This window comes from Lutra lutra, chromosome 4, assembly GCF_902655055.1.
Source record: "Lutra lutra chromosome 4, mLutLut1.2, whole genome shotgun sequence".
NCBI classification, from domain to species: domain Eukaryota; kingdom Metazoa; phylum Chordata; class Mammalia; order Carnivora; family Mustelidae; genus Lutra; species Lutra lutra.
This window is the reverse complement of record NC_062281.1, coordinates 175,321,440-175,345,397: the sequence shown is the minus strand read 5'-3', so window position 1 is coordinate 175,345,397 and position 23,958 is coordinate 175,321,440. Positions and strand designations below refer to the sequence as shown.

The following is a 23,958-nucleotide window of genomic DNA, read 5'->3' as shown; positions in this document are numbered from 1 at the left end:
TATTCCTGTATTATAGACAAGGCAGCTGATAGCTGACAGTGAGGGCAGCAGAGACCCAGCCACGTACCGAGGGTTCCCAGGGTATTAGGACATCTTGGTGAGCGTTTCTTGGGTATTTCAGGAGGGACACTCAGGTGGGGGTTGAGTGTGACATGCTGGGGAACCTGGGACAGCCTGGCCAGCCCCGGCTCGGCCCTCACCCATCGATGGGTGAGGTGAGTCTGGGAGGGACAAGCAGAGGTCACACGGGGGTCCCAGGAGGCCATGACCTGGGGACAAGTGTTTGAGAGGGCACGACTGGAGGTCTCTTTGCATCCCGGGACCTCAGCCCAAGTGTTCCGCCTTGGCAGCGGTGGGCCAGACACCCCAAGCCCAGCTGGGATCAGGGCCTCTGCTCTTCCCCAGGCTGTGGACCTGAGATTGCCCTCTGGCCTCTGGCCTCTCACAACGTCCCCAGCTTAGTGTGAATGACACTCATAAGAAACATTTCACTCCCCAAAGCTCTACCGAGATGTAGATTAGTGCTCACATGCACCTGAGGCCCAGAGCAACTTGTACTTGCTTCAAATGGAACAGGTCACAGTGTGAACCACTTTCTCTGTTCTGCTTTCCTCACTTCTCACCACCCATGTGTTCCCAGTGTTCTTCATCTTCTGTCCTCACACTGGACAAGTTCTTCCCCTTCACCCCCCCACCCAGGCTTCCCAGTCCTGCTGCTTGTGCTGCACCGCACGAGGTCCCAGGAAGATAGCTGTGCGTGAGATGACTACAACACTGACCTGCTCTCCTGGACCTTCTGGTCTGGAGGGGAAATGTCAGGGAGGAGATGAAAACCTGTCCTCTCCTGCCACCCTCCAGAGTCCAAGTCTGACTTGTACTGACTTGGTGGTGCTGCTGGGGGCCTGGTGCATAAGTCGGCAATGTCTCTGCAGGGAAGCACCCAGGCTGCTGGGGTGTGGGGGAGGGCACAGAAGTGTGTGTGGGTTTATCCTGTGGGTCAGAGCCAGGTGAGGTGTGACCATGAGGAAGAGGGTGGATGAACACCAGGTCAGAGTGTGTCAAGGTCATATCTGTTAGATGGATGAGTGAGCATTTAATGAACCCAACCCAAACTTTCCTTTCTGGTGCTACCACTTTAAATACTCCAAGGGTCCTGCCATTCTAGGGATTGAAGACTCAAATCTTTAGCCCAGAATGTGAGGCCACATAGGGCCTGGCCTGGGCCCCCTTCTCTAGGTCCCCACCTACCTGCCTTTCAGTTACATGGGTCTTAAAGCTCTTCATGTGCACTAAGTACACTGCCCTGCTTCCAGCCACAGGACCTCCAGCCCATCTTAAAGGCTAACCTGCTTCAAGCTTATGTACTCCTTGCTTGCTGACCTAAGTCCCTTGATCTGTAGCAGAACTAACTTCCTTTCTTTGAGACCTGCAGACCACTGGCCTTGAGGAGAGAAGGAAGTATCTTTCCCAGAAGATGGGGCCTGACTCCTTTCCCAAACATCCCATGGATGCCAGCAAGCCTGCAGGGTCATGCCCACATAAGACTCACCGCGTGGGCACCCGCTTCTGCGCAGAAGCCCTTCCTTTTGTCCTGCGCCTTCCCCTTTAGAAACCTCTGGCTTCGCCTGTACAGGGGAGATAGGGTCTGAGACATTAGTCCATCATCTACCCAGATTGCCAACTTCTTAAATAAAGCAACCTTTCAGGGTGCCTGTGTGACTCAACTGTTAAGTGTCTGCCTTTGGCTCAGGTCACGATCCCAGGATCTTGGGATCGAACCCCACATCAGGCTTCCCGCTTGGCAGGAAGCCTGCTTCTACCTCTCCCCCTCCCCCTGCTTGTGTTCCCTATTTTGCTATGTCTCTCTTTGTCAAATAAACAAATAAAATGTTAAATAAATAAATAAATAAAGCAACCTTCCCTTTCTCACTTGTCCCTCGACTGTTGATTTTTAAGCGGAAAACAGCCAAACCTGAGCTGAGGACCAGGTTAGGGAGCACTATTCCTCTGATGGATAATTCCTGCTCCCTCCACCAGACCCAAGTTCAGGCATCCATACTCAGGAAAGCCTTGTCCAGCCTCCTCTGACCCCCACACCCCATTACATGCTTCCTGGCCACCGGGAGCCTGTTCTTTAGGCCAATGTTACTGTTGTTAATTGTGCAGTTTTATTATTTTCTTAAGCAGGCTCCATGCCCAATATGGGGCTCGAACTCACGACCCCGAGATCAAGGGTTGCACACTCCACTGACTGAGCAAGCGGGCGCCCCGATTGTATGGCTTTAGAATAAGCTCATCTTGTCTTCTAGATTGTGAGCTCCGTGGGGCAGCAACCATGTGGCTTTGCTGACTGTCAGTTCACCTTATACAGAGGCTGTCACCTGGCAGGTGCTCCTCATGTCTGCTTAAGAGACACACGACTGCTGTCACCCCAGTCTCCCTCTGTCCCTACGCTTGTAAGAGATGGGCTGTCCACGCAGGGCAAGAACCTGTCTGTTGTCCCCATAGCCGGGTCTGTACCTAACTGGCATCTTTGGAAGGAAGGGAGGGAGGAAGGGTGGGCAGGAGGGGGCAGGGAGTTGAGATTGGAAGAATTGCTGGCTCAGCTCCCACCCTGTCTGGAAAGCTGGCCTGGGTGGGGAAGGGGTGTGGCTCTCACCCCCACAGGTCTCTGCTCCGGAGATAGTCCCTGCTTCTTCACAGGCTCACCAAGAACCCCCCCCCCCTCACACACACACACAGAGCCATGCAGATCCGTGTTTTCCTGCACACGGGGCCGCTGTCACCCTTCTGCGGGCTCAGTACAAGGAAACGGGTGTCTGTGGTGAGGCAGGGAGGGAGGCAGACTCATCTCCCCAACTGTGGCCATGATGGGGATTCTTACCTTCCAGGGTGCTACGTAGATGCCTGGGGTTTGGACCTGGCCTGCCTTCCCAAGCTGTGTGACCTCAGGCAAATCACTAGACTTCTCTGGGATGCCATCTTCTCCCTGTAAAACAGAGGCAGTGATTACAGAGACAACAGCCATGCTCTTCCCCCTTTGTTTCCAGGTTAGCCTCCTTCGTGGGATGAGAGCTTCTCCACGGTGGGGACCATATTTATTTTCTGGATCAAACCCACACTTTCTATCTCTGGAGAACTGCTGTCTTTTTCCTTCAGAGGTTTCACTTGTAGTGGTACCTGACAGCTGGCCTGAGACATCAGAAATGCGTGGAGATGTGGTTTCAAAAGGATCACAGATGGACCTCCCTGAAGCCCCGGGATTAATCAGCGCATCCACGTGTCACCTACTGTGCGCCAGGCCCTGGGCTTGCGGCTTTGCTGAGGACATCGGTGCATAGTAGGCTTCTCATTCCTGGCTGTTATTCTGGTGCTGTCGCTGATGGTGACCCTCCCTGCCCCATCTCCTATGCCCTCTCCTGCCATCGGATTTCTTCCCCTGCCCCCCCGCCCCACTGTGGCCTGTCTTCCCCAAGTCTCTATCATCCAGGAAGGGCTTCACTCCTTGTCCCTGGCTCAGCTCCTCCTAAACCCCATCTCTGGGAAGGGGCGCATTGTTTTTGCTCACAGTTTCATCTTGTTCCACTCACACAGAAACCAAAGCTCCCCTGGCAGCCAGGCCAGCCATTATAGGCACACAGCTGGGTCCTCTGGTCTCTGGTCGTGGTGTTCATGGATCGGAATCGTGATGAGGTCTGTTCTCCTTTCTCACCTCCTGAAGAGAGACCATCAGACTAGGACTTGTGCCATTTCCCACGAATATCTCAGCAAGATCTTGCTGCCCAGAATCAGAGATTCCTGGACCACCAGAGGGGGAGGCACCAGCTGAACATTCAATCCAACCCTTCATGGTACAGTTGGGGAAACTGAGGCCCAGATCATTGAATGATCGGGGGGCAGAGCAGCGAGCAGGACTCGCTTTGTGGACCCATGGTTGGTGCTGTCTTGGCTCCTTTAGCCACGGAGTCCCAGGCTGGGGCTGGCTGGGCCCGAATCTGGAATCCCAAGCCTGAAGCAGACGAGGGAGGGGGAATTGGGCAGGAGGCAGGGGCATGGGCGGTGGGGGGATGGAATTGTGTCCGTGGAGTGAATGCCTCATGCTGGTGCCCACCCTCCCTGCCACTCCCCCACCCTCACTAGCCCAGACTCTGGAGGGGACATGATGCAACAGTCCTGAATGAGACCGGTGGACAGACTTGAACCCAATGTCATGGCAGCCTGGGGTAAGCCTGTCGTAGGCACTTGATAAAATGAGGGGAAAAAAAAGTCAGTATTTTCTGGTGCCATAAAATTGCCAACTAATTTTTTTGGGAGGGGCTGTGTTTTATGATGTGTTATTCTGTCTTTTTTGGAGAGAAACTTTCTTTCCAAAAGGAATTTGAGAGTAAATGCTAGCTTCTTCTTCTGAACTTTCTTTGCGACTGTGGGAATGTTCTGCACCTGCAGGGCCTCAGCAGACAGGTAGCCAAGGGATGTGCGGAGTCTGGTGTTTGTGCTCCCGGACGGCTCCAGGCTTGAGATGTGGGGCAGGTGGTTGGAACTGGCTCATCCACGGGGAGTGGAGCAGAGAACTGGGCAGAGCTGGGGGCAGAAGGGTGGGAAGTGGGCCTGGGCCGTGTCCGTGGAGTAAAGGTAAGTGGGCTGATCTGAGAAGGGGACTTCTACATGTGCACTCACTCCTCTAGGACTTGCTGATGGCTCCGATGTGGGGGGGCGTGGATGTCTGAGCCCAGAGCGAGGGTGGCTGTGACCTGCCCTGAGCCAGTCTGCCAGGGAGCAGTGGCTTGGGGGAGGAAGTGCAGAGCCCTGTTTGGGACAGGAAGGTTTAAGATGCTGGCCAGGCCTCCAGTGAAATGAGAGCAGGCAGCTGAATGTTTAAGAGCTCAGAGAGGTTGGGGCTGGCGTGATAGGTCTGTAGCCATTTGGCTTAGAGAACACAGAGTCATCCTGGAAAGAGGAATTCCTTCCTTTCATTACTGTTGACCCGAGTTTTTATAGGAAGATTCATTCTCGAACACTCTTTAAAGATAATTACTAAGAGTGTCCCTAGGCCCCGTGCTGGAGTGGAGATCGGGGTGCTGGTCAGAGGTGGCCCAGGGATGCTGAGTTCAGGCAGGAAGAACCTGGAGGTGACCAGACCCCTCCCCTAGCACCACCCAGTGTCTCTGTTGTCTCTCAGCCTCTGCCCTCGGCACCTATGACCTGCGAGTCTCCAGTGAGCTGCTCTCTGCCCCATCTCTGAAAGTTCTCTCTCCTCCAGCCTCTGCCTCTCCTTGGGATCCACGCTCAGAAGGTGCCCTGGTCTCCTTTGGCCCATGAGGAATGTGCCACAGGGGCCCTCTCCCACCCCTGCAAATGTTCAGTTACCCACTTAGGTCTGTGGTTTAGACACTTAACTCACCAGAGGGGGCCGTGTGTTATGAAAGTCACTTGAGGCTGAGCAGAAATCAGGCCAAATCCTCTGCTGGACACCGATCCCTGTTTCAAGAACATGGACCAAGGTTACCTGCAGGAGGATGGCTCCTCCCCAAGGGCGCAGCTGGGCCAGTCCCCGGCATGGGTCAGTCACCGTGTCGGGCCGGCCTGCATGCTGGGGTGGGAAGCAAGGGCTCCGGAGTCGCTCTGTTGGGGCTCACGCCTGCGTGGGCAGCACACGTGACCACTCCCTGTTGACAGCTGGGACTAAGAACGCTTCTCTAGTGCAGACTGCCATGTGTGAGAGAGGGCGTGGAAGCTCGCTCAGAGCCCCATCGCTCCTGGGCTGTGCGAAGCCCAGGGCCCCTCGATCAGGTCCTCGTGCTCACTGTGACACGAAACTGTTCGTCTTTCTAAGCTTGATCTTCCGCATCTTCAAAATGGTCCTGTGGGGATCGGATAAGAACACGTGTGGGAAGGTGTCTGTGGACCCGCATACCACACGCTGATGCCAGCATGTCACCACTGGCCCACTGGTCATGTGGGCATCCAGAGGTGGCACTGACATGCTGTCAGCCCCCAGCGGGCCCTGCCTTGGCATTATCTCACTCTCCCACACCACAGTCCCAAGAGCCAGGTGCTGTCCTAATCTCCATGCTGCAGATGAGGAAACTGAGGCACAGAGGGGCTGAGTGACTTGCTCACGGGCACTCATTGAGTGTGGGGCAGAAATGGACTTGAACCCTGGGGTGTCTGACCCCAGCCTGTGCTTGTACCGCCCGTATCCTCCAACGCCACACCTCCCACACACCCCAAACCCCACACTCCATCCCACACACATCACCCCCACACCTCCCACATCCCCACCCCCCACACTGCCCTGTGGCACCCACACTCCCCCACACGCCCCCACCCACACTACTCATACCCCTCCACACCCCTGCACCCTCATTCCCCCACCGCCCCCACCCCCTGTACCATCTGCACACATTACTCCCACCCTCACATCCCCCACACCCCCCACACCACCCACATCATCCATGCCCTCCATAACCCTGCATGTCACCCACTACCCACTACATCCCCACACCCCCCACCTCCACCCACACCGCCCATGCCCCCCACACTGCCTCCATACTGCCTACCTTCCCCACACTTCTCCCAACCCCTCTACTCCCCATACTGCCCACATCACCAGGAGGCTGGGTTCAGGTGAGTGGAGACAGCTACTCCTCTCTCTAGGGTGCAGCCCCCCACTTTCCCATCACCTTGCTCTGTGCGTCTATCTCATCAGCCCCACCTGGCTCTTTTGTCTCTTTGTCCTCCTGCCCTCTTGGGTCTTGGTGTCTCTGTGGTGAAGCATAGGGACCGCGAGGAGCGTTGCTGGGCTGCAGGGCTGTTCCGCATTCAAGCATCCCTGTCCTTGTTCCTGGCGGGGCCTGGGATCAGGGGTGCAAACCCAGGATGAGCTTCCTTCCTGCAGCCAAACACCCTGACTCAGGCCTTTGCCACATGCCTGAGCCTGTCTCTGCTCCTGAATCCTGTGGCGGCTAATGGGGGAGCCACTCAGAGTCCCAGAGCAGTTTGGGGGTGGAATGGGGGAAAGGAAAGAGCCAGAGCACAGAGCGACCTCACCTTGGCAGGAACTGGCCAAGGGAGGAAGAAGAGAGGGTAAGAGAACCAGCATGTACAAAAGTCCAGTGGCCTGACAGAACCCAGTTCCATCTGGTGCTGGGGATACTGTGGTGTGGCCCCAGTGCAGGGCAAGTGTGTGGAGGGACTCAGGGTGGAAGAAGGACAGAGGCATCTTGAAAAGTCTTGAAAGTCAGGCTAAGGCTGTCTGAGGCGGCAAGACCGGGGGCTGGGGCCACAGGGCAGGTGCATGAGGACGGCAGTCTGAACCCAGGCCGGGACAGACCCCGTCAGAGCATCTGAAGGACAGGGACCCAGGTGTCTCTGTGGCTGGTGTTTCCGTTACAGAGTCTCCCCCCTTCCAGGCTCACAGAGCCCGGACCACAGAGCCTTGGCCTGAGACAAACTCACCCCTCAATTTGGCCAATTAATTCCAACTAGTCATAAATGTTAACAGTTTGCTAATCGATAGGCCTCAGGCAGCCAGCACCGGTGAGTCTCAGAGTGAAGGGCAGAGGAGTTGAAATGATGCCTACCGGGTGAGTGCAATAAAGCGGGTCCGTGTTTACCGCCAGTTGTTGTGAGTGAATTACCCGGAGCCTGAGCACGTCACCTGTAACGCTCAAGCAAGGCACGTCCAATCTGCTCACGGTCAGTGCACGCACCTCGCCGGCAGTGGTGTGGGGCGGTGGGAACGAGGCGTGACTCCCACCCTCAGGGCTGTAGGAAGGAGGGATGGACCTGAGGGGGCACTGGAGAGCCTCCAAACGGACCAAATGCTCCGTGAACCCCACCAGGTGATCCTGGTGACCAGAGTGGGGTCAGCAATCCCAGATCACTGGGGTCAGAGGTCCCGGACTGCCACCTGCTAGCGGGGCCTGTGGCCTCAGGAGATTACAAGACCTTTGTGACTGGGAGTCTTCCTATGGTGGGTTAATAATACCAAGGTCCTAGGGCTGGTCTTCCCTCCTGGAAAGTGAGATAAGATTCACCTGGCAGGGGCTACCCTTGGTGGAATTTGCTGGAAGAAGGGAGGAGTGAGGAGAAGCAGCAGGTCCTGAGGTCAGATCCTGCTTTTCAGCCCCTACTCACAATGAGGGAGGAGGCAGGGGGTGCATGGGACGGTGGGGTGGGGCTGCGCACGGAGAGCACAGGTCCCGGGCCTCAAAGTATGAGTGGATGGACTGGCGGTGTCCTAGGGAGATGGCAGCGCCAGCCAAGGCTGGAGGCATCCCCTGCATTTTCCTGCTGCCGGGCTGTGACCCCAGCATCGGTCTCTGCAGCAGAATGAAGGCCAATCCCTGGCTGTCGGTGCTGTCGTGTGGCCAATTCCTGACACCCAGCAAGGAGGGTTGTGGGGAAAACCTAAGTGTTTTTACACATGTTCGCAGGCCTTTAGATCAACTACCTGCTGTCAGGCTAGATACTCAAGCTCCCTGTGCCTCAGTTTCCTGCTCTGTGAAGGGGGTCATTCCAGCCCCTCTCTCAGGCTGGGCAAGGATGCACCTGTGTAAAGTGCTCCAAGTGGGGCCTGGTGCCCAGCAGGGGGCATGAGGGTGTTTGCTGGGACTGATACCAGGTCCCGGCCCTGTGCTGGGGGCTCCCTTCAGTCCCGGGAACCACTGGGCAGCAGGAAGTCAGGACCAGTGGTCCCACTGAAGAAACTGAATCCAGGGGGGTGAAGTGGTGTCTTCAAGGTCACATGGTTGAGCTGGTGCGTGGGAGCTGAGGTACCCCCCCTGTCGGTCTGACTTGGAAGCCCAGCCAGGGGCCAGCGCAGTGTCTGCCCCATGCGGCAGCCGCCCTGTCCCTCCCAACCCTCTGGGGAGGCTCCTACTGCACCAGCCCGAGTGAGCCCAGACCCTGGGGTTCCCGGGAGCCTCCAGATGCCCCGCAGAGAAGGGCCCCACCTGTGCCCACGTGGCTGACACCAGCTGGGGGATGCTCTGTCCTTCCTGCCTCCTCCCATCTTCTGGAAGCCTCTGCACACAGAGGCCCTTCGTCCCTTCTGCCTCTGCTGGGCTCGCGGCAGCACCATCACCAGCCCCGCCTTGCAGAGAGAAAAGGATTGGCAACTTGTTAAAATCCGTGTCTGGATCAGCCGCTGGCTGGAGGAATTAGCTCACATACATACAGAAATTCTCCCCAGACTTGTCTTCTAATATTTATTCTGGAAACTGGAACATGTAGATAAGAGGAGCACCTGACTCTGGGACTGCAGGACAACTTGGCATTCTCCGTGCCACAGAGAGCGGCATACACTTCCACTTTCTGAGCAAGGGGAAACTCCCATCCAGTGGATGGAAGGTTCTGGCAGGTGCTTCTCCAGCAACAAGGCCGCCATGCTGGAATCCAGCCTCTAGGGACCTGGCAGATAGCTTTTAAATCCCAGAGTCTTAAATTCCCAAGTCTTTTTTTTTTTTAATTATTTTTTTATTTTTTCAGCATAACAGTATTCATTATTTTTGCACCACACCCAGTGCTCCATGCAATCCGTGCCCTCTACCATACCCACCACCTGGTGCCCCCAACCTCCCACCCACCACCTCTTCAAAATTCTCAGATCGTTTTTCAGAGTCCATAGTCTCTCATGGTTCACCTCCCCTTCCAATTTCCCTCAACTCCCTTCTCCTCTCCATCTCCCCTTGTCCTCCATGCTATTTGTTATGCTCCACAAATAAGTGAAACCATATGATAATTGACTCTCTCTGCTTGACTTATTTCACTCAGCATAATCTCTTCCAGTCCTGTCCATGTTGCTACAAAACTTGGGTATTCATCCTTTCTTTTTTCTTTTTCTTTTTCTTTTTTTTTTTTTTTTTTTAGAGCTTTATAAACATATATTTTTATCCCCAGGGGTACAGGTCTGCGAATCGCCAGGTTTACACACTTCACAGCACTCACCATAGCACATACCCTCCCCAATATCCATAACCCCACCCCCCCTCTCCCAACCCCCCTCCCCCCATCAACCCTCAGTTTGTTTTGTGAGATTAAGAGTCACTTATGGTTTGTCTCCCTCCCAATCCCATCTTGTTTCATTCACTCTTCTCTTACCCCCTTAACCCCCCATGTTGCATCTCCTCTCCCTCATATCAGGGAGATCATATGATAGTTGTCTTTCTCCGATTGACTTATTTCGCTAAGCATGATACCCTCTAGTTCCATCCACGTCGTCGCAAATGGCAAGATTTCATTTCTTTTGATGGCTGCATAGTATTCCATTGTGTATATATACCACATCTTCTTTATCCATTCGTCTGTTGATGGACATCTAGGTTCTTTCCATAGTTTGGCTATTGTAGACATTGCTGCTATAAACATTCGGGTGCATGTGCCCCTTTGGATCACTATGTTTGTATCTTTTTTTTTTTTTTTTTTTTTTTAAATTTTTTTTTTATTTTTTTCAGCATAACAGTATTCATTATTTTTGCACCACACCCAGTGCTCCATGCAATCCGTGCCCTCTACAATACCCACCACCTGGTGCCCCCAACCTCCCACCCCCCACCCCTTCAAAATTCTCAGATCGTTTTTCAGAGTCCATAGTCTCTCATGGTTCACCTCCCCTTCCAATTTCCCTCAACTCCCTTCTCCTCTCCATCTCCCCTTGTCCTCCATGCTATTTGTTATGCTCCACAAATAAGTGAAACCATATGATAATTGACTCTCTCTGCTTGACTTATTTCACTCAGCATAATCTCTTCCAGTCCCGTCCATGTTGCTACAAAACTTGGGTATTCATCCTTTCTTTTTTCTTTTTCTTTTTTTTTTTTACAGCTTTATAAACATATATTTTTACCCCAGGGGTACAGGTCTGCGAATCGCCAGGTTTACACACTTCACAACACTCACCATAGCACATACCCTCCCCAATATCCATAACCCCACCCCCTCTCCCAACCCCCTCCCCCCATCAACACTCAGTTTGTTTTGTGAGATTAAGAGTCACTTATGGTTTGTCTCCCTCCCAATCCCATCTTGTTTCATTTACTCTTCTCCTACCCCCTCGACCCCCCATGTTGCATCTCCTCTCCCTCATATCAGGGAGATCATATGATAGTTGTCTTTCTCCGATTGACTTATTTCGCTAAGCATGATACCCTCTAGTTCCATCCACGTCGTCGCAAATGGCAAGATTTAATTTCTTTTGATGGCTGCATAGTATTCCATTGTGTATATATACCACATCTTCTTTATCCATTCGTCTGTAGATGGACATCTAGGTTCTTTCCATAGTTTGGCTATTGTAGACATTGCTGCTATAAACATTCGGGTGCACGTGCCCCTTCGGATCACTATGTTTGTATCTTTAGGGTAAATACCCAGCAGTGCAATTGCTGGGTCATAGGGTAGTTCTATTTTCAACATTTTGAGGAACCTCCATGCTGTTTTCCAGAGTGGTTGCACCAGCTTGCATTCCCACCAACAGTGTAGGAGGGTTCCCCTTTCTCCGCATCCTCGCCAGCATCTGTCATTTCCTGACTTGTTAATTTTAGCCATTCTGACTGGTGTGAGGTGATATCTCATGGTGGTTTTGATTTGTATTTCCCTGATGCCGAGGGATATGGAGCACTTTTTCATGTGTCTGTTGGCCATCTGGATGTCTTCTTTGCAGAAATGTCTGTTCATGTCCTCTGCCCATTTCTTGATTGGATTATTTGTTCTTTGGGTGTTGAGTTTGCTAAGTTCTTTATAGATTTTGGACACTAGCCCTTTATCTGATATGTCATTTGCAAATATCTTCTCCCATTCTGTCAGTTGTCTTTTGGTTTTGTTCACTGTTTCCTTTGCTGTGCAAAAGCTTTTGATCTTGATAAAATCCCAAAAGTTCATTTTTGCCCTTGCTTCCCTTGCCTTTGGGGATGTTCCTAGGAAGATGTTGCTGCGGCTGACGTCGAAGAGGTTGCTGCCTGTGTTTTCCTTGAGGATTTTGATGGATTCCTTTCTCACATTGAGATCCTTCATCCATTTTGAGTCTATTTTCGTGTGTGGTGTAAGGAAATGATCCAATTTCATTTTTCTGCATGTGGCTGTCCAATTTTCCCAACACCATTTATTGAAGAGGCTGTCTTTGTTCCATTGGACATTCTTTCCTGCTTTGTCGAAGATGAGTTGACCATAGAGTTGAGGGTCCATTTCTGGGCTCTCTATTCTGTTCCATTGATCTATGTGTCTGTTTTTGTGCCAGTACCATGCTGTCTTGATGATGACAGCTTTGTAATAGAGCTTGAAGTCCGGAATTGTGATGCCACCAACTTTGGCTTTCTTTTTCAATATTCCTTTGGCTATTCGAGGTCTTTTCTGGTTCCATATAAATTTTAGGATTATTTGTTCCATTTCTTTGAAAAAAATGGATGGTACTTTGATAGGAATTGCATTAAATGTGTAGATTGCTTTAGGTAGCATAGACATTTTCACAATATTTATTCTTCCAATCCAGGAGCATGGAACATTTTTCCATTTCTTTGTGTCTTCCTCAATGTCTTTCATGAGTACTTTATAGTTTTCTGAGTATAGATTCTTAGTCTCTTTGGTTAGGTTTATTCCTAGGTATCTTATAGTTTTGGGTGCAATTGTAAATGGGATGGACTCCTTAATTTCTCTTTCTTCTGTCTTGTTGTTGGTGTAGAGAAATGCAACTGATTTCTGTGCATTGATTTTATATCCTGACACTTTACTGAATTCCTGGACAAGTTCTAGCAGTTTTGGAGTGGAGTCTTTTGGGTTTTCCACATATAGTATCATATCATCTGCAAAGAGTGATAGTTTGACTTCTTCTTTGCCGATTTGGATGCCTTTAATTTCCTTTTGTTGTCTGATTGCTGAGGCTAGGACTTTTGGTACTATGTTGAATAGCAGTGGTGATAACGGACATCCCTGCCGTGTTCCTGACCTTAGCGGAAAAGCTTTCAGTTTTTCTCCATTGAGAATGATATTTGCGGTGGGTTTTTCATAGATGGCTTTGATAATATTGAGGTATGTGCCGTCTATCCCTACACTTTGAAGAGTTTTGATCAGGAAGGGATGCTGTACTTTGTCAAATGCTTTTTCAGCATCTATGGAGAGTATCATATGGTTCTTGTTCTTTCTTTTATTAATGTGTTGTATCACATTGATTGATTTGCGGATGTTGAACCAGCCTTGCAGCCCTGGAATAAATCCCACTTGGTCGAGGTGAATAATCCTTTTAATGTACTGTTGAATCCTATTGGCTAGTATTTTGGCGAGAATTTTTGCATCTGTGTTCATCAAGGATATTGGTCTGTAGTTCTCTTTTTTGTTGGGATCCTTGTCTGGTTTTGGGATCAAGGTGATGCTGGCCTCATAAAATGAGTTTGGAAGTTTTCCTTCTATTGCTATTTTTTGGAACAGTTTCAGGAGAATAGGAATTAGTTCTTCTTTAAATGTTTGGTAGAATTCCCCCGGGAAGCCGTCTGGCCCTGGGCTTTTGTTTGTTTGGAGATTTTTGATGACTATTTCAATCTCCTTACTGGTTATGGGTCTGTTCAGGCTTTCTATTTCTTCCTGGTTCAGTTGTGGTAGTTTATATGTCTCTAGGAATGCATCCATTTCTTCCAGATTGTCAAATTTGTTGTAGAGTTGCTCATAGTATGTTCTTATAATTGTCTGTATTTCTTTGGTGTTCGTTGTGATCTCTCCTCTTTCATTCATGATTTTATTTATTTGGGTCCTTTCTCTTTTCTTTTTGATAAGTCTGGCCAGGGGTTTATCAATCTTATTAATTCTTTCAAAGAACCAGCTCCTAGTTTCGTTGATTTGTTCTATTGTTTTTTTGGTTTCTATTTCATTGATTTCTGCTCTGATCTTTATGAATTCTCTTCTCCTGCTGGGTTTAGGGTTTCTTTCTTGTTCTTTCTCCAGCTCTTTTAGGTTAGGGTTAGGTTGTGTACCTGAGACCTTTCTTGTTTCTTGAGAAAGGCTTGTACCGCTATATATTTTCCTCTCAGGACTGCCTTTGTTGTGTCCCACAGATTCTGAACTGTTGTGTTTTCATTATCATTTGTTTCCATAAATTTTTTCAATTCTTCTTTAATTTCCTGGTTGACCCATTCATTCTTTAGAAGGATGCTGTTTAGTCTCCATGTATTTGGGTTCTTTCCAAATTTCCTCTTGTTATTGAGTTCTCGCTTTAGAGCATTGTGGTCTGAAAATATGCAGGGAATGATCCCAATCTTTTGATACCCGTTGAGACTTGATTTAGGACCAAGAATGTGATCTATTCTGGAGAATGTTCCATGTGCACTAGAGAAGAATGTGTATTCTGTTGCTTTGGGATGAAATGTTCTGAATATATCTGTGATGTCCATCTGGTCCAGTGTGTCATTTAAGGCCTTGATTTCCTTGTTGATCTTTTGCTTGGATGATCTGTCCATTTCAGTGAGGGGAGTGTTAAAATCCCCTACTATTATTGTATTCTTGTCGATGTGTTTCTTTGATTTTGTTATTAATTGGTTTATATAGTTGGCTGCTCCCACGTTAGGGGCATAGATATTTAAAATTGTTAGATCTTCTTGTTGGACAGTTCCTTTGAGTATGATATAGTGTCCTTCCTCATCTCTTATTATAGTCTTTGGCTTAAAATCTAATTGATCTGCTATAAGGATTGCCACTCCTGCTTTCTTCTGATGTCCATTAGCATGGTAAATTCTTTTCCACCCCCTCACTTTAAACCTGGAGGTGTCTTCGGGTTTAAGATGAGTTTCTTGTAGGCAACATATAGATGGGTTTTGTTTTTTTATCCATTCTGATACCCTGTGTCTTTTGATTGGGGCATTTAGCCCATTAACATTCAGGGTAAGTATTGAGAGATATGAATTTAGTGCCATTGTATTGCCTGTAAGGTGACTGTTATTGTATATTGTCTCTGTTTCTTTCTGATCTACTACTTTGAGGGTCTCTCTTTGCTTAGAGGACCCCTTTCAATATTTCCTGTAGAGCTGGTTTGGTGTTTGCAAATTCTTTCAGTTTTTGTTTGTCCTGGAAGCTTTTAATCTCTCCTTCTATTTTCAATGATAGCCTAGCTGGATATAGTATTCTTGGCTGCATGTTTTTCTCATTTAGTACTCTGAATATATCATGCCAGCTCTTTCTGGCCTGCCAGGTCTCTGTGGATAAGACTGCTGCCAATCTAATATTTTTACCATTGTACGTTACAGACTTCTTTTCCCGGGCTGCTTTCAGGATCTTTTCTTTGTCACTAAGACTTGTCAATTTTACTATTAGGTGACGGGGTGTGGACCTATTCTTATTGATTTTGAGGGGGGTTCTCTGAACCTCCTGGATTTTGATGCTTGTTCCCTTTGCCATATTGGGGAAATTCTCTCCAATAATTCTCTCCAATATACCTTCTGCTCCCCTCTCCGTTTCCTCTTCTTCTGGAATCCCAATTATTCTAATGTTGTTTCGTCTTATGGTGTCACTTATCTCTCGAATTCTCCCCTCGTGGTCCAGTAGCTGTTTGTCCCTCTTTTGCTCAGCTTCTTTATTCTCTGCCATTTGGTCTTCTATATCGCTAATTCTTTCTTCTGCCTCATTTATCCTAGCAGTGAGAGCCTCCATTTTTTATTGCACCTCATTAATAGCTTTTTTGATTTCAACTTGGTTAGATTTTAGTTCTTTTATTTCTCCAGAAAGGGCTTTTATATCTCCCGAGAGGGTTGCTTTAATATCTTCCATGCGTTTTTCAAGCCCGGCTAGAAACTTGAGAATCATCATTCTGAACTCTATATCTGACCTATTACCAATGTCTGTATTGATTAGGTCCCTAGCCTTTGGTACTGCTTCTTGTTCTTTTTTTTGTTGTGAATTTTTCCGCCTTGTCATTTTGTCCAGATAAGAGTATATGAAGGAGCAAGTAAAATACTAAAAGGGTGGCAACAACCCCAGGAAAATATGGTTTAGCCAAATTAGAAGAGATCCCAAATCGTGAGTGGGGAGAAAGGGGATAAAAAGGGGTTCAGAAGAAAAAAAAGAAAAAAGAAAAAAAAAGAAACTATTAAAAAAAGAAAGCCGATAAAAAATATAAAAAGGAAAAAAATATATATATTAGATAAACTATTTAAAAAACGTTAAAAAAAGAAAACGGTAAAAGTTAAAAAAATTTAGCAGAAAAAGAGAAAAAAATTGAAAAAGAGGAAAAAAATTAAATTAACTGCAAGGCTAAAGAATCATGGGGAGAAAGCCATGAATTCCATGCTTTGCTTTCTTCTCCTTTGAATTCCGCCGGTCTCCTTGGTATTGATACTGCACTCCTTGGTAGGTGAACTTGGTCCTGACTGGGTTTCTCATTGATCTTCTGGGGGAGGGGCCTGTTGTAGTGATTCTCAAGCGTCTTTGACCCAGGCGGAGTTGCACCGCCCTTACCCGGGGCCGGGCTGAGTAATCCGCTCGGGTTTGCTGGGTTTGCTTTTGGGAGCTTTTGTTCTGACGCTTTCCGTAGAGTTCCGGAGGACGGGAGTGAAGATGGCGGCCTCCCGGTCTCCGGCCCGGAGGAGCCGAGAGCCCGGGGCCCCACTCCTCAGTGCGCCCTCAGAGAACAGTGCCCAATGACTCCCGTCACCCTGGCCTCCGGCCGCGCTCCGAGCTGACCGAGCCTGCGACTGGTTCAAGGCAACCCCGAGTTTAGAGCTCACTCCTCGGCTCTGTCTCTGTAGCCAGCCTCCCTGTTCTAATACCGGTAAGCTCTGCGACACTCAGACACCCCCGATCCTTCTGTGACCCTGTGGGACCTGAGGCCGCGCTGACCCCGCCTGGGCTTCACCCCAGTTAAGCTTCTGGAGCGATGTTCCTCAGCGGAACAGACTTTTAAAAGTCCTGATTTTGCTCCGTTGCTCCGCCGCTCGCCGGGACCTGGCCCCTCCCCCCGCGGTCTATCTTCCCGTCGCTTTGGATTCACTTCTCCGCCAGTCCTACCTTGCAGAAAGTGGTTGATTTTCTGTTTCTGGAATTGCTGTTCTTCTTCTCTTCAATCTCCCGTTGGATTTGTAGGTGTTTGCAATCTTTAGATAAGCTATTTAGCTGATCTCCCGCTACCTGAAGTAGTCTCAGCCTGCTACTTCTCCGCCATCTTGACTCCTCCTCTTAAATTCCCAAGTCTTAATAGAATCTTAAAACTACAAGAGCTTGAGTCAGAATCTTAGGATCCTAGATCCTCTTGTCTTAAACCTTGTACTTTAACGGAATTTTCGAAGTGCAAAATATTGAATTGGAATCCTCGAATGTGAACCTCAGGTCAGACTCTTAGGATTTCCAGGGCTGTAATCGTCAGCTTGCTCAAATGTCCAGCCCACAGGCAGGTCCCCTCCACGGTGTGCCAACAGGTGGAGCTGAGGCCTTGGATCATGCACCAGTGTCACCACCTCCAGGGAGCCCTCCCTCAGACATCACAGCCTCAGCACGGGCTCTCCTGGCTCCATCTGTGTTGCCTTGTCGGCCCTGCCACAGAAGCCATTTTACACTTACTGTCATGATTCTATCCCTGAGTTTTGTCTCCCCCCATTTCCCAGACTGCAAGCCCTTTAGGAGTGGGTTTGGGCTGCTTTGCTCGTTGCTGGTTCCCTAGCACAGGGCGTGACACACAGCAGGTGCTCAATCAATATCGGTTTAATGAGTGACTAAATGAATGAATGATTTGGATGGATGGACGGATGGATGGATGGACGGACAGACAGACGATGGCTGGCCGCCAACGCCTCTGCTCTTCTCACAAGTGTACATGGACCCCCCCCCCCACCCCCCAGTTGCAACATATCTGCCCCAAAGTCTGGTCAGGAGACCTGGGCTGTGTGGGCTCAGTCAGGCTTCTGAGCCTCTCTGACCCTCAGTTTTCTCATCTGCAGTATTGGAACATAACATCCTCTCCGCAGGCTGCCATGGGGGCTGAATGTGGTAATGTAAGTCGAGGGCCGTGTGTGGAATGGTACACGTCTGCCAGGCTGCTTCATTTGGAGTCTTTTAGTCCTTTTAGTCTTTTAGTCCTTCCAGGTGACTCCACTGCGCCTCCTGGGTTAGACCTGCGGATCCCCCCAGGGTTTGATGGTGTCTAGTTTAGGGGGGGATGTCAGTGATTATCTCATGCCCGGACATCTGGTGAGATCGAGTGTGGGCATGTTTATATCACGCGAAGCCAGTTTCAGGGGCAAAAGCAATCGGCCTTCGTCTCTGCTGCTGCATATGCCGTACTGTGATGGGAAAGATGGACCCGTGGGAAGGGAGCCCCTTCTGTGCTGTGACAGCCTCAGAGGCTGCGGGCCCGGCTCTGGGGATGGGAGTGGGAGGAAGCATCCTGAGAAGCTTGTGGGTGCTCGGGGAGAGGGTGGGGTGCAGCAGAAGGCAGCTCACGAGGTCATGGAAGACGGAGCCATCTCACATGGCCCCTGGGCATCCCCAAACGGATCCCCAAAATGGATTCAAGGGCAGGCAGGTGTTCACGACCCAACACAGCTGGCCCCCCTGGCTCCCTAGGTAGGCACCTGGCCTGTCCCATCTGGGAACTGAGGCCAGCAGAACAGGAGGGCTTCTGGGTCCACTGCCTCAGCTTCACTTGGCATACCACGCCCTGTCGGAGGGCCCTGCCTCGGGTGCAGTGACTGGACTGAGCACCCACCCCCTTCCCCCACCATCATCTGAGAGCACCCATGTGAACATCATTACTGGCTTGTGATGGAAAGTTCTAGAAGTGGCAGACATTTTAGTTGCTTCTGGATCTAGGGCTCCATCAAAGCCATCGGACTCTGGTGGCCAACATTTCTCTGTTGTCATCTTCCAAGTCTTGTCCCCAACAAATCTATCCCCCTGGCCCACCCCGTGCCAAAGACCCAGAGGGCCTCTTCCCTCACCACAGTAGAAATCTCAGAAATGACTTCCACTGGCTCACTGGGTCCCACACCCACTGCTGATCCCATCACTTAATTGGGAGAGTAGAAGGGCCTGCCTGGCTCAGCCCCACAAACGCACATGAACAAAGGGGCTCGGGAGAGACATTCCCAAGAAAGATGGGATTCTGACACCAGAGAGCAATGTGTGTGGTCAGCTAGATGGCCACACCCACAGTCAGTGGTCATGGATTTGGATAGTCAAATGCTCAGTCCTCAGGCCTACCCCCCAAAACCCTCCAGATTTGGGGACCCCTGAGCCACAGGCCAGGACTCTGCCTGTCACCCAGGAGGAAACTGTGCCATTTGGAGCCACACAAAACTCTCTGAGCAGGGGAAACCAGCATGTATCCCCTGAGGCCACCCCCGCAACCTTTGCTGCCCCACTGGACCACCAACACGGAGCCTGACACTCAGCCTGAGCCCCTCCCTCGACTCTGTCCCTGGAAAGCTCCCCTCAGCTGGGGCCGTCACGGGAGCCGCGTGTCCCCACCCCAAGTTCCTGGATGGTCGCAACACACACCTAGCCAGAAAGCACTCTAAACAGCGGGCGCAAGTGTGGCCCACATCGCTGCATAATGCCAGCCAATTCTCACGAGCTTTCTGCCCAAATCGATATCCACCACTGACAGCCCAAATGATGGGGTGCTGTGGCTCTGCAGGGTCAGCTTGTACAGAAGAGCCATCGGCAGGACAGATGATACTCCCTCAGCTCCTGCTCAGGGCAGCAATGACAGGTCAGGCTTGGAGCCCACCTCCTCAGAGGAGGCAGGAGAGGGCTGAGCCGCCAGCACCCTTGACCTGGTTTCTGGAGCCGAACCTGTGAGAAAGAAGCATCTGCGGGAAGTCGGGTTCCACGCCCTGGTGCTGGGGGCCCCTGCCCGCTGCCTCAGGATCAGTGGTCCCTTCCATCCAGGGAGTAACAGACCCAGCCCAAGTCTCTGGCCCCTGAGCCCACCCCCAGCAGCCTGTTGGCAGCCCCCGAAGCTCTGGTCTTGGCCCAAAGGCACTGAGCACAGCTCTGCACTTCTCATCTCTGCTGGCAGGACCTGGGGGGGACAGATGAAGCTGTTCGAGGAGCCCAGGTGACCTCCTCTGCCCTGGGAGTTCTGACATGGGGGATGGTGGGAGGAGGGTGGACCCTGCCTGGGCTTAGGGACACCTGGCTCTAGAGGCTGGAGCCTGACTCTGGACCTCTGTCACAGGGCCGCCTCCCAGCCACCTTGTTTCCAGGGCAACCAGAGTCCTCAGGCCAGGCTGACCCCCACCCCACCCCACCCCTGCCCCTGGGAAGGGAGTGTGCCCTTGTCCCTAGAGCAGGTGGAAGGACACCATCATTTCAGCAGGCGCAAGGGAATGTCAGCCAGGCCGTGATGTTCATGACGGCTCCTTTGTCTTTGTATCCTCTGCCCTGCATGGTTCTGGTCCAAATCAGGGAGGTTTTAGAACAGGGAGGCAAGTGTTTCTGCTTTTTCTTGGCCTCTGAAGCTGAATGCACCATCCTCCTCCAAGATGTCAGAATAGGCCTCCTGGTCAGAATAGCTCCTCCAGAGCTCTAAGCAGTACCAAGAGGAGGTCTGGAGGCTGCTGGTGGGCCGGGCAGGGACCGGAGGCCCAGTGGGGGAGTCCTGGTGCCTGAGGGCAGCTTGCAGGACCTCCCAGGTCTCTCCTGCTTCCACTCAGGGCTGACCCTGCCCTGTTCCCCTCCCACTACCTCCTGTGGATGCCTCCAAGGTAGCCAGTGGGTCACGGAAAGGGGGCCCAAGTAAGATTCAGTCTTTAGAGGCAGTAAACCTGGGTTCAAATCCCCGTTCCAGTCCCAGGCCTAATGCAAATCTCTTCCTTTCCATTGAGCTCTTTCTCCTCACTGGTAGAGTGGAACGAGGAAGCAGAGGCCTGGTGGGTCCAAGGTATAACGTGGGGCATGAGGACAGCTCCATAAAGGGCAGGACAGGGCACAGTCCAGGCACCCGCTCTGGGCCAGACTCCATGGCGGCAGCTGCAGGCCTCTGCCACCTGGCCCAGCTCCTCCAGGCTGTGTGACCTCAGGCAGATCGCTCCCCTCCCTGTTCCCTGATCCAGGAGTGGGGTCCTGGGGAAAGGAGAACACAGGTAGGGGGTGTGGAGCCTAGCATGTGGTATTCACACTGTCTGAGCCCGAAGGGGAGCCCATCCCCAGGACACTCACAAGTCTGGACACTGGATGGGACCAGGGGTGGGTTTAGGGAGCTCGGGGGTTAAATGCACATTATGGAGGTATCACAGAATAGCCCCAGTGGGGGCGGCCTTCCCCCTGCCCACCTCTCCCCGATCTGAGAGCCAGACAGCCACCAGCCCCCCATCCTGGGGCCTGAGCCAGGGGTCCTGACCTGCTCTGTGGCCTTAGGTCTTTGCAGGAATGATCTCCGCCCAGGGTCACAGATCTGGGAGGCATGGTGACAAGGAGGCAGTGACAAGGAGATGGAGAAATTCAGAGGTAGCCTTTGAGAAGAACAGTGCACCCCGTTCCCATCTCTGTCCACGGCTCAGCCCTGTCCTCCGACCCTGCGCCCCCCCAGGCTGATGGATGTAGGCTTGGGCCACGGAGGTGCCCCCTCTCCTGGACAGCCTGTCTTCAGGTGGATGGTCTCCTGGGGCCGGGCCAGCTCTCAGAGGAGCCAGGATAAGTCGTCTATATTGAGAGCTATTGACAGGGACATCCTTCTGCCTGAGAGCAGAGCTGCGCTGAAAGCAAGGAAGCACTTGACCACAAGGGCAAAAGGCCGCACCTTTGAATCCTGAAATGTCACCAGCGAGGTTGGGCTCTCACTGGGCAGGAGGACGGGCTGGATTGGCCATAGACTGAGAAGGGGCTTCCAGCCTGGCTGGGGCATGGCCACCGTTTGGGCAGGTGGGCACAGCCATAGGGATGGACCTACCCTGGCAGGTCGCTGCGCCTGAGGCTTGGTCCCCAGAATGCCCCGTCCCCAGAAGCCCACTTACTGCCTGGGTCTCTGCGAGCTGTCAGTCTGACCCCCTCTCTAGGACTGCTCCCCAGCACATACACCCTGGGTTCTCCCTCTCCTTTGGAGAGCTCTGAAAGGTCCGCCATGCTGTCTCCAGTCTGAGCCAGGCAGAGGTCACACAGCCTGAGCGTGGGGCCTCTACCATCCCCCATTTCCCCACAATGGGCAGCCTTTGTACCTTCCCTATCCTTCTGTAGAGATGCAGCTCTCCCCTCCTGGCCTACTCCTCCCCTGCCTGCCCTTGTCCTAGCTCACTAGCATCATGTTCTTTATCCCCAGGACCCGCTGTGTGACCCAGATGTCCCCAGGCCCCTCCAGTACAGCCTGGCTACCTCTGAATTTCTCCATCTCCTCAAGCCTCCTCCGCTTTCCTAGTCAGCCCCCAACCTCAGTGCCTCTCACCGCCCCCAGGTCCCTACTGCCCAAGGCCAAGCATGCACAGAGGTCCCCTAGTGTCCCTATATCCCATCCCCTTCTGCTCCCTCTGCCACCTCCGCCCTGGGCCAGACCCATCAGCTCACATCCCAAGGGCAACACCGCCTCATCTCTGTCCCTAGCCCTTAGCTTCCTTGAATTTGGACAGAAGATCTTCCCAAATCAGACCCTGACACTTCCCTCCTCAAAAATCCTTCTGCCCTAAGGATAAAATCTACCTCATAGTACAACTTTTAAAGTTATTTGTTCATTCCTTCACCTGTTCTTTCATTCACTGAACAAGTATTAACCAAATCACTACTATGTCTCAGATTCATTCCCAGTGCTAGCAAGACAGCAGTGCATACAACAGGCAGAAATCTTTGCCCTCATGTAACTTACAGACACAGGAAGAGGTGTGACGTTCTCCTCATTTTCAGGTCACAGAGCAAGAGTGCCTTGTCCTGGTAGCCCTCTGTGAACTCTCCTCCATGCTCTCCTTGACAGGAACGGAGATTTTTTCCCTTGTTCCAAAGCCTCCTTGTGCCTCCTCCATTAGGCAGGCCTTGGAATTTCCAGTCATCTGAGTTTCTCAGATTATCCCAAGTATGTTTCTACCTCAGGGCCTTTGCCCTTGCTGTTCCTTCTGCCCATACATCTTAGACATGCTCATGAGTCACACTCTAACTCCCTTCATGTCTCTGCTCAAATGTCACCTCCTCCAAGTGGGGATCCAGGCAGTCAGGGGTTCCTCCTGGCCATTGCCTGTCTATAGCTGGTGGGGATGGGGAGTGAGGATGGTCTCCTTACTCTGTCATGGCCTTTCTCCCCGCTCTGCTCTCTCTCCCCAGGAGGAATGGTGCTGCCCCCAGGGGTGCCTACAAGGTGTCTCCCACTGGGCTCTCCCCTGCACTCTGCCACCTGGATGTCCAGCTGTTTCCAGCCCCTTTTTCTGCCCAGCTCAGAGCCACATGCTCCAGCCCACTCCTTGTCCTTCTCACTCAGGAAATGGCAACTCCATCCACTAGCCACCTCATCCAGAAACCCAGGTATCCTCTCTACAAAACCCTCAGCCCACACCCATACAACCCCAAGAGTGGGTGTTTCTTCTTCCAAAAACCTTCTGATCCTCCCACTGCCATCCATTCCCTCAGCATGGCTCTCGTCCCATTCACCTCCTCACGGACTCCTGCTCCCACTCCACCCTCCACAGAGGAATCAGAGGATCTTTTGAAATCCCCAAACTGCTCAGACCATTCCCTCACCTAATACCCTTCCATGCTAATCAGGGACCGTCGCGTAAACAGCCCTGTCCACCAAGACAGTGAGGGCCCTGCAAGGTCTGGCTGTTCCTGGTCCCCTCCTTGTCCTCCCTCCCCACCACACTCAGCCCAGGAGCCTTCTATAGGCCTCTGATGCTCCTTCTCACCCCAGGACCTTTGCACATGCTGTCTATGCTACCTGGATCACACTGCTCCCCACTCTTCAGGTAACTAGCCCCCTAGAGTCTCAGCCAAAATGTCAGCTCCTGATTCCCCTGTCTGAGTTAGTCCCCCTTGTAATCCTCCCACATCACCTCCTAATCATGGCATGGT

The 23,958-nt window shown here is 51.6% G+C and overlaps 1 long non-coding RNA gene across 1 annotated transcript; it reads left to right on the top strand.

Moving 5' to 3' along the window:
• On the top strand, positions 1-18,020 carry LOC125098342 (uncharacterized). The gene is made up of 4 exons (XR_007126801.1): positions 1-97; positions 2,892-3,050; positions 3,160-3,340; positions 17,910-18,020. It is a non-coding gene; the product is annotated as an uncharacterized LOC125098342 (long non-coding RNA).
• The last annotated feature ends 5,938 nt before the right edge of the window (positions 18,021-23,958 follow it).